The following is a 14,578-nucleotide window of genomic DNA, read 5'->3' on the forward strand; positions in this document are numbered from 1 at the left end:
GCCAGGGAGATTATAATAAAAATTTGAAATTAGCTATCAATCGTTCACTAACACTTTCTACCAATAGTCCTTCTTGGTGATTACATTACCTGCAAGGAAGCACAACAAAGCTCTCAGTCCCTGTGTGGAGGAATTGGGAAAGAGTTAGGTTCTGGGACTTCACTTTGGGGAGCAAAGGATGCGGAGAAGCCATAATTGCCCATCGTGACCATGTCTTAACCATGACAGCTGTTCCACCCGGTGTGCTTGTTTTATACTGTGGAAAGCCAGGGAGATGGCTCAGCAGTGTTTGGATCCCCAGAGCCCAAGAAAATGCTAGGCAGCCATGGCAGCCTTCCTGTAATTTATAATTTCAGCTCTGGGAAGCTGGAAGGCTGAGGTAGGGTATCACTTGAGCAAGCTGACTAGCTAGACTTGTGGAAACGGAATCATGTGAGAGGAGTTGAAGGAGACTCCTGAGATAAGCCTTGGGCCTTTATATGTACACACACACAACACAAATGTATAGACATGCAAAAAGATATTCTGTAATTTTCTGTATTCAAAGCTCTTTTTCCCTACAGGGTCTTAGATTTTTTAGATTTTTCTTTTCTTTGTTTGTTTTTCAAAACAGGGTTTCTCTGTCTGTCCTGGACCTTGCTTTGAGTTTAAGGCTGGCCTTAAACTCAGAGATCCTCCTGCCTCTACCTCCCAAGTAGAGATTAAAGGTGCTGGGATTAAAGGTGTGTGCCACCACACCCAGCTAGGTTTTGGAATTCTTAAACAGGAATTCTTCCACTTTAATGGTTTTTACAAAACCAGTTTCTATTCAGATGACCAGATAAGAAGTGACATGAAGGCCTAGTGAGATGGCCCAGAAGGTAAAGGCACCTGCCACCAAGACTGACAGGAGTTTGAGTTCCAGGATCCACCTGGGTAGAAGGAGAGAAACTACTCCCCAAACTGGGACTGTGTGCTCTCCCCCATCCCACCCCCGCCTCCTGTGCTTTCTCTCATGCATACACACACCCAAAAATATGATAAACATGTAAAAAAGAATATCATAAATGTGAAGGAATGTTTAAAAGGAGAAAAGCCGTCTTTTACTTTTTGTCACTAGAACAGGATGACATAAGGGAACAAGCATTTCCTGATCATGTTTCTACCTGGGACACCTTGCTGTGAAGGGCTGTCCTGCATACTGGAAAGTGCTTAATGGTGCCTTGGCCTCTGTCCATATGACACTCACATATCTCAGTTGTAACAACTAAAAATGTCTGCAGGGACTGGAGAGGTGGTCCAGTTGTCACACACATACTGGAATCTCAGCACTCTAAAGGCACACGTAGGAGGAACAGAAGTTCAAAATCCTCATTGGCTAAATCATGAGTTTGAAGCCAGCCTGGGATACATCAGACCCTGTCTCAAATGTCCTCTGGGAGATAAAATAGCACCCCCAGTTGGGAATCTTTGCTCTATATTAGCCATTTTGTATACAGCATCAGGGTCACTATGGTCATCCACCTGTAAGGCTGAGAGCTCTGTTCACTGGTGACTGGGTGACATTCAGAGAAATAGTCTTGACAGGAACTCCCATAGATCTCAAGGAATAACAAAGACACAAGAACGGAATCCACAGCAACTCCTATTCAAATCTGTCTTGCATTTCCTCTAACGTACAGCAGTGGTTGGGCTCCTTGCTGTCTGTCCCCAGAGTACCATGCTCTGTCCTTTCTATGTGTCTGTTTCCCCTTCCTCCTCTGATACCATTGGATACATTCATGTCATGAGGATCTTTCAAGACAAACTGGTTATTTCTCTTCAGAATCCACCCATTGGCTTATCCATTTCTTGTCTCTTTCTTAGTCCCTTTTGGCAACCCAAAGCCTAAAGATCTAGTCTGGACCCTCTAAGCTCTTCTGCACAGTTGCATGTGGGTGGATGGGAGGAGTTGAGCAGTCCAAGCAGCACCCGATTTAGCAGTGGGGAGGAGGCTGGAAAGGGCTGGCAACCATTCTCTGTGGGGAGGGCTGCAGATTCTTGTCACCCCACTCACAGATGTGCAGAGATGGCATACTATCTTTGTTTCTCTAAAACCATGTTCTCCTCTCCACATAATAGAAGGGGGCATGCAAATGAAATCATTTAAATAAACACAACAAATAAACAGTGCATCTCGTCTGGTCAAAAACATAAAAGCACTCATAGTCTTTGGTTATTTGCTTCCTCTTTTAAAAAATCTTTTAGAGATGGTGTGTGGATTTGGGATAGAGTCGTGGCTAGCAGAATTCTTTAGAGACAGAGAGAAGATGGACTCCCTGGGTCCACTCCTGCTGAATTCACTGGTTGGGTGAGCTGGATGCTGCCGGTGTTTTCCCTGTGAGGGTAAGATTGAATTTGCTCCTAGGCTATTTGTTTGCACCTGCTGTTGTGCAGTGATTCTAGTGCCTGTGGTCTGGTCCTTCCTGGCTTGGAAAGACCTGCGTGTGTTCCCTAATGACTCAGTGCCGCTCTGGTGAGGACTCTGACCCCACATCCTCCATCTGGCTCGTCCCCAGAGTGTCTGCCCCCATCTTATTAGTGACTCACCTTTCTCTCGTGATGCTTGGCACATGGAGGCCTGTTGGTTCTCAGCTCAGTCAGCTTATCTACTTTTCTACTATGGTCCTGGGGACAGCCCAGGACATTATATTCAACCCTTATCCCTAGATAACCTTGCCACTCCTAGGGGCTAGGCAACATGGCAGGTGAACCCCTCCCTCCCAGGGTCCCAGTGATGGGATCTTCAGGCGCCCTCCACTTTCCCCCACCAACCCGATATAGACAGGGTCAGGAGAGGAGAGACAATACTTGAATCAGATGGTGACCTCACTCATCTTTCTGTCCCTTCCTATGGAGTTTATGGGGCCCAGCAGGATGGGCTTTTTTTCTCTTCCTGTCTGTTCTGGCGCTTCTGACAAAAAAACATGATTAACTGGCTCTGGTGCCAACAAGCAAGGCAAAGCAATCTGTGACTCTGTATGGACGTTCTCTCCTACACAGCTTGGCTGTTTAAGCTACTATTTGGGAAAAAAAAAAAAAAAAAGTCTGAAAAGTCTATTTAGTAGAGGATTTTAATATTTCCTTCTCCTGTTTACTCTTTCTTTGCATTTCTCTTGTAAAATTCTAAGGCAACCGGAAACCTCTAGAAGGGTAAGAGAGGATCAGTATATGGTAAATGAGAAAGGGGTCCAGGTATTTGATATTTTAAAAGCTATTTGTTACCCTGGATATGTTTGTTTATAGTTTACTATCCACACGTCATGGTCATGTTCTAATGTTGATGTTCCTTTGAGGCCAGCCTGCAGGCAGAGACCACAGCCCTGTGGGTAGACCACATCTGTCCAGGCAATGGCCGGAAGAAGTACAGATCCCCAGACAGGAAACTAGAACACGCAGAGCAACTGCTGATAAACAGGAGAAGGGGTGCTTTGCTGTCCTCAGGTCTGTACTGGAAGAATGAGGAGTCTCTCTAGTGTGGGCAAATTTTGTCATAAACCCAGTTAGGCCAGGTTCTTTGAAGAGAGACTTCCTTAGGTCCAGTTTCAGAAGATTAGCAAAACAAAATCTTTATAGGGAAGGAATAAAATAGAGATAACAATCTTTTATTTTGCAGCTAAGTTTGGTTAAAAAGAATCCCTATTTGTGGTTTCATATCATCAATGTCTCTGCTGTTTAAAAAAAGAACTTTGGAGCTGGAGAGATGGCTCAGGGGTTAAGAGCTCTGGCTCTCTTCCGAGGACCCAGACTCGATTCCTAGCACCCACATGGCAGCTCACGACTGTCTGTGACTCCAGTTCCAGGGGATCCAACAATCCTCACACAGACATAGTTGCAGGCAAAACACCAATGCACATAAAATAAAAATAAATACATCTTTTAGAAAAAAAATTTAAAAGGAACTTTTCAGGCAGTGGAGATGGTTTGGCAGTTACAGCTTTTACAAGCAAGAATTTGAATGTCAGCACCCATGTAAATGTCATGTAAATGTTATGTAAATGTCAGGAGGGTGAGGGTGCCCACCTGTAATTCCAGCATGGGAGGGTGAAGACCGGATCCTTGGAGTAAGACAAGACAAGTTCTGGGTTTGACTGAGAGACTCTGACTCAAGGACTAAGGTGGAAGAATGATGAGAAAGATTCCTGAGATCAACCTTGGACACACACACCCATGTGCACAAGCACACGTATTTGAAGATGTATGTATATACCTATATAATACTATTCATGCTCACATGTATTTGAATATTTAGGCACACATGCATATTGCATATACATGAAAAGAAGAAAAAGAATACTTCTTAAAAGGGGCTTTTAACATCTAAAAATAAAAAGGTGACTTTGACAGAGGACATTGCCAACAAGTGGGCAAGTGCAGAATCCACCTCAGACAGCCGGAATGCACAGAGCGAAGGACAGGAAGACGGATAGTTGATGTCTCTCCGGCGGCAGCAGGTGTCTGTCTCTGTCCACGGGGCTTGTGAGAGACAGGATTGGAAGGTAGTTGGAACAGGCTCTGGAGATCTGAGTAACAGGATAAGAAAACAGCAGGTCAGCTTGGAGACAGTTCAAGTTGAAAATCAAGTTCAGAAAAATTAAAAATGCAGGTTAACATGAAGCTTCTGGTTGACTTCCGGCATTTTGAGGCGGAAAGGCTAGAGAGGAAGGAACGCCACTTACGGGAGAAAGCAGGAGTCCAACCTAGCCTCAGATGAAGTGTAATGCCGTGTCTATAAGCATGAAGAGAGGGGTGATTTTTCAGAGGGCCACAGACATACACTAATAAACAAACCGACTTGAACATTCTACCTAATTTCTCTCTCACCTGCACAGAACTTAGGCCGATTGGCATAGCTCTTTGGCCTTGATTTACCTCATCTGTGGTGTGTTTCACTTTGTGCTTTTCATTTGATTCACTCATCCCGTTTTCGATGACCTCGTTAACAGGAGCCTTAGGTAGTTTGTGTTTTTTCCCACTAGAACATGACACATGTAGACGCCGGTTCATCAACTTCCTCACTGTTGTTACTCCAGTGCCTCGCCCGGGTCTCTGATGCGTTAGTCCTCACCAAGCTTGACGGGGTTAGAAGTGGTTGAATAAGTGGATGTGGTTCTGGGGTCGGGAGTGATGGACACCACCAGTGCTTTACAAGTGCCTTCTTGTCAGGGGAGTGTGGATTTGTTGTTTGTTTTTTAAGCAAATAGAAAGAGCTTACAAACTGACATTCCATTATGGACCGGAAGCGCTGGCTTCCCTGCCCCCTCCCCCCAATAGTTTGCTTAGCTAGCGCTCCTTCCCAGAGAAGGAGCAGCATAGTGTAGCTTAGTGACCCCTGTTGGATCAAATAAAAAATCCAGCTTTTTAATACGATCACATTTTCCCTTTATGAAGAAATATGTAATCTCACCGGGCGTGGTGGCGCACGCCTTTAATCCCAGCACTTGGGAGGCAGAGGCAGGAGGATTTCTGAGTTCGAGGCCAGCCTGGTCTACAGAGTGAGTTCCAGGACAGCCAGGGCTACACAGAGAAACCCTGTCTCGAAAAACCAAAAAAAAAAAAAAAAAAAAAAAAAAAAAAAGAAAGAAAGAAATATGTAATCTCACTTGAAAATTTTATCCAGGCTCTTCTTTGGCCCTTAATATTTTTTTTTATTATCTGAAGATAAGCTTTCTCTGCTTAATTTACTGTTTTAACTACTAGCTTTATTTTTAACCTCACAGTTCACTTGTTAGATAAATCCTATTAAATTGTGAAATACCTCTTACACAAAAATAGTCAGGGAGTGAAGTATTACTAAGATTACTTTATGTGCTGTGTATGAATTACTTGATATTTGTGGTAGAAACACACACGACAGCAAAATTATGCCCATACTGTCCTTGATCTAAGACTGCTGAGCAGTAACTTCAGAGGCACACAGTTCCTATTGTAAACTTCGTTATACTTGAAAAACTATGACAACAAGAGTGGATAGTATCATGACTAGAACTTAGTGATCATTCTTTATAGCTAATCTGTCTCAACATTACTTCAGCCATCTGGTCTACCTTAGGAGAAATGGTCATTGACTCAAATGATGTTATCACTGTCTCATGCTGTGACTTATCATGTGACCTTAAAATAGAGTTGTTGATTTCTTTGTCTTTATTTTTGGACCAACTGTTAAACATTTTAAAAGTCTGTGGTTTGGTATTTGTCTTGTTTTTCTTTTCTTTTTCTCACTGGTCATATTGTCAGTGAGATTTCCCTGTGGTCATGCTGTTGGTGATCTCTTTTAGTGGTTCTGGGGTAGAATTGTGTATAGTTCTAGAAATTGAACCTTGAACCTGTGCACATACTAGGCAAGTGTTCTACCACTGAGTTACATCCCTAGCCCTTAGAAATTCTCTGTCTCTGCCTCTCTCTCTCTCACTCTCTCTCTCTCACACACACACACACACATCTTGTTTGAAATATTTTAAAAACAAAGATAGCCAACTTTCATGTATCCATACTCAAACTTTCCCTTTGTGATAATTTATTTTCTGGCTGTTCTGGAATTTGATCTGTAGACCAGGTTACTCTTGAACTCAGAGAGTCCCCTGCTTCTACCTCCCAAGTACTGAGATTAAAGGTGATTTATTCTTTGTTATAATTTCTATCTTCTTTCCTGTCTAGTTTTCTGGTACATATGTGTTTGGTTTTATTTTGTTTTTATGATTTATTTTTTCCTGGCAATTTGATTCATAAGAAATTTTACTTCTGTATATTACTGAAACAAGTGCCACAGATTTTCTCCAAGTACAACCTCAGCACCTTTTGCTTAATTAGACTATTTGCTCTTTTCATGGTCTTGTAGATAGTGTCAGCTGTCAACATGACTCAGCCCAGAGTTATCTGAGAGAGCCCCAAATGGGGGATTGACTGAATCAGATTGGCCTGTAGGTAAGCCGTGGGATACCTTCTGGACTGCTGATTACTAGGAGGGCTCAGTTCGCAGTAGGTGGTACCATCCCTAGGCAGGGAAGCCGGGGCTGGATAAGAAAGCTAGCTTAGCACGAGCTAGAGAACAAGCCAGTTAACAGCTTTGCTTTAGGGTACTTGTCTGTGCTCTTTCTTGAGTTCCTGTCCTGACTTCCTTCAGCTTTAGACTGTCATTTGTAAGTGTAATAAACCCTTTCCTCTTATTTGGTCATGGTCATAGAATCAGAAATCAAACGAAAACACATGGATTGTGCTCTTCTTTTATTAGAGACAAAGCTGATTCACAAATGAAAAATTTGTGGTTTTCACATTCTTCCCTGAAGCCCTCTATTAATTGTTGTTCCAACAGCACACAGTTCTAACCCTGATAACTATTCCATACATTTGTTGTTGTCATTGTTGTTTTAGATTTTTCTGAGACAGGGTCTCTCTACAGAACCCTAGCTGGCCTGGAACACACATGTAGACTAGGCTGGCCTCAGACTAACAGAGATCTGCCTGCCTCTGCCTCCAGAGCGCTGGAATCAAAGGCGTGCACCACCACACCCTGGTTACTTCATACCTTTTAATACACAAGTCTTCCTCACTATTATTTCCTTTAGAATTCATTCTTCCAGACAAACTGTTAGGACCACTTTGCCATTTCCTAAAGCATAATTATTAGGATTTTGATTCACTGCCTTTACACCTACCTATTCAGCAAGATGTGTGTTTGTTTTTGTTTTGCACATATGTGAAGAAGCTACAGAATGTTGACATAAATAATGGCCACTACATTTATATACACCACACACACACACACACACACACACACACACACATATATATATATATATATATATATATATATATAGAGAGAGAGAGAGAGAGAGAGAGAGAGAGCATGAGGAAGGTTTAATGTAAATCATTCATGTATGCTTGAACATAAGAAAATTAAGGTTGGTTCATAGGTTCATACAGGGGAAATCTCCTCAAAATATACAAGGAAGGGGACCAGGCTCACTGAGTACGGTTAGAATTCAAAGACTCTTTAATTCATGTCAGAAAATTAGATGCTGTATAAAATGTAAAGGCAGAAATTGGGAATGGCAACACGAGTCTAAAAATAACCAGCTGGGTAGTGGTGGTACACGACACTAGTCCCAGCACTAGGGAAACAGAGGCAGGTAGATCTCTGTGAATTAGAGGCCAGCCTGTTGGGAAAACCTTTTCAACAATGTGTGAAGGTTCTTACTGTCTTTTCAATTGTTGATTGCCAAACCAGCCAAGGGCTGAGTACTGGCCAGGTCTTCATATTGTTATTTCTATGGACCATCACCAGGTATTTTGTAAACCTTTATCCTTCCTTCCTTGCTGACCAGGTTAATAAAGAGCTGATGGCCAACAGCCAAGCAAGAAATGGAAAGCAGAACTTCATTGTAGAGAAAGAGTCTTGAGAGAAGAGATCAGAAAGGGGAGTCAGCCAGTGGACACAGAGGTGGGCACATGACTCAGATTGAGCAGAGAGATAGACCTGGCCAGGTTGTAGGACATAGGCAAGAATTAGTTAGGTTAGAGTAGCCAGGGGCGGGGAGCCCAAGCTAAAAGTCTAAGCTTTAAAAATATATAAGATTCTCCATGTCTTTATTTAAACTGATGGTAGATCCCTGGAAGTCCCCTTATACCAGCCTGGTCTACAGGAGCTATTTACAGGACAGCCAAAGAAACCAACCAACCAAAAAAATGAAAAACAAACAAATGAAAGCCCACATTCTGCAATGAATTGCAGCATCTTGACCATTGTTGGAGAGATGTCCATCCTAAGCCCTTGTTCTAGGACTGAGAAAGAGGGTCCAGGTTGGACACTAATGGCCTTTAGCTGTGAGAAAGTAATCTATCTATCTATCTTCCCCCCCAGGAGTCAGAGGCAGTGAATCTGTGGGGACATATTCTTTATTGCCAATTATATAGAAGAGCCTAGCCCACTGTAGTCTTGTTCTCCATAGCAAGTTCCAGGCCAGTCAGAACTATATGATGAGAACCTCTCTCAAAACAAACAAACAAGCTGGGCAGTGGCGGTGCACGCCTTTAATCCCAGCACTTGGGAGGCAGAGGCAGGTGGATTTCTGAGTTCGAGTCCAACCTGGTCTACAGAGTGAGTTCCAGGACAGCCAGGACTACACAGAGAAACCCTGTCTCAAAAAACCAAAAACCAAACAAACAAACAAAAAAACAAAAAATAAAAAAGGAAGTTTGGGCACAGTAAAATAAATAGACCCTTATTATTATTATTGGGGTTAACGTGAGTTCTATAATCATCACAATAATCTGTAATTGTTATTTATGTTGTTGGAGAAGTTAAGTAATTAAAGAAAAAACCCTTTTAATTATTTTTTTGTGAATTTCACATCAGGCACCCCAGTCCCACTCATCTCCCTGTTTCTTCATATCTGCCTTCTACCCTTGCAACCCAACCCTTCCAAAGAAAAAGAAAAATTAAAAACAAACAAACAAAACCACCACCAAAAAAAAAAAAAAAATCTCACCATGGAAGCTGCAGTGTGTCACAGTGTGTCACAAAGTATACCCTTTTGTCCGAATATTTTTACTTGAAACTGTTGCCATGAGTCATTGCTCTGGCAGGTCCCTGGCTTCTACAGTATGGTCAATACTGAATCCTCACTGGGACTCCTCTTGGATATCCGGCTGTTGTCCTGGGTCATAGAGGTCCTGCAGTTTTAGATCCGCAGGACCAGCCCTTCATGTGCTCCAGCAGTTCATAGATGGGGTGGGCTAACTCAGAGCCCAGGATCTGGGCCTGGGTGGAAGCTGAGTTGGTCAGCCTACCAGCTCTCCTGTACCCAGGGCCAGCTCTCCCACTTTTTAAAGGGGAGGAGCAGGGACAGCTCCCAGTCTCACACCCTCAGGGACAGCTCTCCTGTGCTGCCCAGGCAATGTGTAGGGTCTGCTCTCCCAAGTGCTGCAGCTGGTGAGGAGCAGGGACAGTTCTCCCGCCTGCATGCCTTCAGGGTCAGCTCACCTGCCTGCCACATGTGGCAGGTCGGGGGAGGGGGGAGACATCTCTCCAGTGCATACACCACCACACAGCAGATGAAGAGCAGGGGTTGCTCTCCAGTGCCCATGCCATGGAGCCAGCTCTTCCATGCATGATAAGAGGTGGGGGGCAGCTCCCTTCCACAGGCTAGGGGTGGGGCCAACTCTCCCACTGCATGTGAGGGGCAAGACCAGCTCAGTAAAGTGTTCCGACATCACATGGCCTTAGGCCCATAGCCCAGACCAGGGACATCCGCATGGCCTTTGGGTGGTAACATGGACCTTAGACATCAGTACAGATTCCTTCTGAGATAGAACCACGGACCCAGACATGGCCTCTGGCAACAGCATGGGCCCAGATGTTCCCATGGCCTCAGATGGTAGCGCAGGCCATTAGATCAGTGTGTTTCAGTGCAGCAGCACAACCCTTAGGCATCCACGTGGTTTCAGGTGGCAGCCCACATTATAGACATCTGCCTGGCCTTTGGTAGTATCTTGGGCCATGGACATCAACACAGACCCAAGTTTCAGCAGGACCATGGATCTAGACACAGCCCTAAGCGGGCAGCCTGTGCCAGGATGTCATCATGGCTCAGGAGGTAGCATAGGTCACTCAAATCAGTTTGGCCACCAGCACTAACATGGCCCCCAGACATCAACACAGTCTTAGGCAGCAGCTCAGACCACTGACATCCAGATAGCCTTTGGTGGCAACACAGGCCACAGGCATTCTGGTTTCGGTTCGGCCATGGACCCAGACAGACATGGCTGCTGGTGGCAGCATAGTCTCAAACGTTGCCATGGCTTCAGATGACTGTGAAGGTTCCTCTTGGCTGCCTGTTCCTCTCTGCTGTTGCATCTCCAGTTCCACCTCTCGCCACTGTGCGCAAACTGCTAGGCTTCGTTTCCTCTCCCATCTCTCCTCTGTATACTCCATCTTTCCTAGCTTGACATCACATATTCACTCACTGTAGTGGCGCCTGAGGGGGCCGGGGCAGGAGCTTGGGTGTCTTTCTTTCAGCTGCCCCACCAAATTAAGTCATTTTAACGAAAAGCTACACTGTCAACTTCGATTTCTTATGTTTACTTTGTGAAGTGTGTGTTTGTGTGTGCAGATTGGCATGTACATGCATGCCACAGTGCACGTAGTAGAGGTTTGAGGTTGGCCTTCCTACAAGCAATGCACAGAGGTTTAATCTTCTCTATATTCTCTCTGGCTCTTGACACCGTTCTTCAAAAAAAAAAAAACAAAAACAAAAAAAAAACAAAAAAAAAAAAAAAAACAAAAAACAAAACACTCTAATGTTATGAGGTAGTATCATAGTTTTGATTTGTGTTTGTATTCAAAGATATTAAACATCACATACTGATTATTAATGTGTAGACACTTTTGAGAGGGTTAAAATTTAATTTAGGTATTGGAGAGATGGCTTGGTTTTTAAAGTGCTTATCACAGAAGCATGAGGATCTGTGTCTGGATGTACAGTACTCACATAAAAAAATCTGGGAATGACGGCATGCACCTGTCTCCTAGTGCTGGGGAAGCAGAGGCAGGAGGCTCCCTGAGCCTTGCTCTCCAGCCAGTCTAACTAAATCAGTGAGTTCTGGGTTGAATGAGAGACTCTGTGCCAAAAATATAAGGCAGAGAACAATAGAAGACGCCTGACATCAATCACATGTCCTGCATGTATCTATGTATATGTGTATATATGAACATATACACACTCTCTCTACACATACAATGATACCTAATTTAAATACTATTTCCATTTTAATTGGGTTGTCTTTTTTGTTATTGACTTGAAACAGAACTTTATATATAGGTCTAGATGTCTTTCTCTTTTTCTATGACTGTGTCTTCATTTTCTGTGGCAGGATATTTGATCATATTGTGAACCCCGAGATTGTGTTACTTACTGGAAAGACCTGTTTCTAGTTGTGGTGTGACTTAGTCTTAGCACACACCTTTATTCCAAGAGCTTTCTGCTTGAATATTGTAAACAGGATTAAATAAAGTCAACCATAGGTCAAGAGGCAGAACAAGCAACCAGTTGACAGGAAGTCAACATAGGTTATTAAAAAAAAAAAGAGAGAGAGAGAGAGGGAGTCAGGAGGACAAATAGAGAGACACAGAGAAAGTAGAAGAAAAAAAACATTCTGTTTGAAGAAGTTTTTTTTTGAGATGGCATGAGGGAGGAGATGTTGGCCTAGGGGGAATGTCAGCTGGGTGTTTCCTCTGCCTCTGTGAGCTAGCAGGCTTTTACTCCAGCATTTGACTCCTGAGTCTTCATTGGTAAAAATCAAACAATTAAGGTTTCATTGAAAAAACAACAATTTTCCCTATGGACATATACATGCCTTAGTCTGAAGGGGGAGAGGAAGTTGATTCCATGGGAGGAAGCAGAAAGAGTGGCAGCCTGTGGGTGTAGAGTGATCCGTAGGGTTGGTTAGTCATAACAGGTACAATTCATCTTCTGGGTCTCTGGCCCCACTACTCCCTCCTATCTGTGTATGAGTATACACAGATACCAACCTCCCCCTCCCATTCAGAGTAAACTTGGTGCTACAGAAGTGCAGAGAAAGGATGGGCATAGGAGGCCAATCATTGGTACAAGAGCCTCTTAGGTGACATTTTACATACTTCCTGGGAAATCACCCTCTGCCCTTCCCTTGGCCACTTTCAGGGTCACTACCCATCCCCCTACCCCAACTCTGCTTTTCACAGTAATTTATTGAGCTCATGTGGGTGAGCTCTTGAGGCGGGGGTAGCAAGAGAGGCTCTGGGGATCCTCAGTTCTGCTTCCAAGCTGTGGCGTTTCATTGAGAAGGAACAAACGGTGACTGTTCTGCTAAGCTACACAACGAGCTGCTTTCTCCTGCCCGTGACCTTTCCCCAGGAAGAGGCCAAGCACACTTGTCAAGTCTCTTCATTTGCTGCAAAGAATATGAGGTAAACAGAGCAAGAAGGCTCTCATTGTCATCAAGTTTATAGAAGCCGCTGGAACTTTTCACACAGGGTTCCTGCTTGCTTAGTTAATGGCTGTGATACAATTTTTTCCCCGTGGAAATGGGTCACTTGAATAATTTATTCGGATGGATTTGGGTTGTCTTGGATGCTGGCCAAGACCTTGGCAATGTGGTGATTCCACGGCAAACTTGTTCATTCACCCACCATCTGTGCCTTTTCCTACACTGCTTGCCCATAGAGCCCTGGTTTTGTACAGTTATTTACAAGTGTAACCTTTGAAGGGGTCATCTGCTTCTGCCTTTCCAGGACTGGTCTGTGTTGAACCACTGTGGGCTTTTGAAGAAGGCAGAATGCACTGGCATGCTGCCCCTTCTTCCAATTGATCTTAGTGAGGTCTTGATGCTCAGACTGACCTTGGACATTGTCTTAGTTAGGGTTTTACTGCTGTGATGAGACACCATGACCAAGGCAGCTTTTTTTTTTTTTTTTTTTTTTTTTTTTGTCTTTTGAGACAGGGTTTCTCTGTGTAGCCTTGGCTGTCCTGGAACTCACTCGGTAGACCGGGCTGGCCTCGAACTCAGAAATCTGCCTGCCTCTGCCTCCCAAGCACTGGGATTAAAGGCATGCGCCACCACTGCCCGGCCCAAGGCAGCTTTTTATAAAAGAAAACATTTGATTGGGACTGGTTTACAGTTTCAGAGATTTAGTCCATTATCATCATTGCAGGAAGCATGGCAGCATGCAGCCAGATGTGGTGCTGGAGGAGCCGGGAGTTCTACTTTTTGATAGGAAGGCAGCCAGGATGAGTCTCTTTTCTGCAGGCAATTAGGAGGAGCATCTCTTCTGCCCTGGGTGGAAGTTAAGCATAGGACTTCAAAGCCCACCCCCATAGTGACACACTTACTACTCCAACAAGGCCACACCTCCTAATAGTGCTACTTCCTATGGGCCAAGCGTATTCAAACCACCACAGTCGTCTTCTGTCTGCAGGTACAGATGTGAAGGACAGAGTGGAGAAGTGAATCAAGGCTTGAGTCCTTATTGGCATAAATGAGCTCCAGAAAAGCATCCACTTTGGGATTCCTTGTGGGCTTTTCTCTGCCACTGTCAGGGCATCCTTGTTGATGATATACAAGTGTCTCCTTAAAAGGTCAGAACTAAAACAAAATTTTCAACAGACATTAATAAATACACTGGCTTTCTTAGGGTCTCAAGCAAGATGCTGCAGTCCAGAGGACTCTGGAGGACTTCATTGTTATGGAGGTGAGAAACTGGAAACAGATTTGAATGATAGGCATCTATCTAAAGAACCAGAGAATCCTCCTTTCTTCCAAGTCGGCAATTTCTTACCCCACAGTTAATTTAATTACTTATTTTCTCTCCCCAAAGGATTTAGAACTGAGATCATGCTCTTCCTTCCTTCTCCTTCTCTCCCTTCCCCTTCTTCCCTTCATCTCTTCCACACGCTAAAGTCTATCAACATTCTCCATGTGTTTCTTATGCTTCTTGTATTTCTTAGTGTGTTGTTGATGGGGTCTCTGGGTCCCCTCAGCTGGGTATGATGTGCAATGTGGGCTGTGGACTGGGAGCTCTTTG

General features: G+C 44.0%; 1 protein-coding gene across 7 annotated transcripts in view; it reads right to left on the reverse strand.

Moving 5' to 3' along the window:
- Window positions 1-3,074: 3,074 nt before the first annotated feature.
- Window positions 3,075-14,578, reverse strand: part of Zbtb38 (zinc finger and BTB domain containing 38) — a 93,154-nt gene continuing 81,650 nt past the window's right edge. For all 7 annotated transcript variants that reach the window (XR_013105679.1, XR_013105672.1, XR_013105668.1 and 4 more), the window contains one exon: window positions 3,075-4,541. The gene's annotated coding sequence lies outside the window, so the exon portion shown is untranslated. The remainder of the gene's footprint in view (window positions 4,542-14,578) is intronic.

Source organism: Arvicanthis niloticus, chromosome 21 (genome assembly GCF_011762505.2).
Source record: "Arvicanthis niloticus isolate mArvNil1 chromosome 21, mArvNil1.pat.X, whole genome shotgun sequence".
Lineage (NCBI taxonomy): Eukaryota > Metazoa > Chordata > Mammalia > Rodentia > Muridae > Arvicanthis > Arvicanthis niloticus.